Source organism: Pteropus vampyrus, unplaced genomic scaffold (assembly GCF_000151845.1).
Source record: "Pteropus vampyrus isolate Shadow unplaced genomic scaffold, Pvam_2.0 Scaffold591, whole genome shotgun sequence".
NCBI lineage: Eukaryota > Metazoa > Chordata > Mammalia > Chiroptera > Pteropodidae > Pteropus > Pteropus vampyrus.
The window spans coordinates 8,600-8,981 of NW_011889372.1; positions in this window are offsets into that span (position 1 = coordinate 8,600).

Here is a 382-nt window from a genome sequence, read left to right on the forward strand (position 1 = left end):
CTATTTGTTCAGCTTTATCTTTAAAGAAAAAGGTAAAGCAAAGAAAAGGAAGGAATATATTTTTTCCTTAAACAGATATGTAAAAGATGGCCATTGAACCCAATTTCATGTAATGTGAATAAGCTTAATTTTATAGATATAAATATACTTAATACATTTTAGTAAAGTAACTGAGTGGGAAAGATGTTTTGACAATGATTGAGAGGTCCTGGTATGTTGTTCTGTGAACAAAATAAATTATTTGGGATTATAAAATAAAATAGTTAAGAGTAAGAATATATTTTTATTAAAACTCTCTTTAATCAGTAATCGAAGACAAATAATCTGCCAAAAAGTACATGCTTTAAATGTACCATTTCATTCTTATGGTGCTTGGATGTAT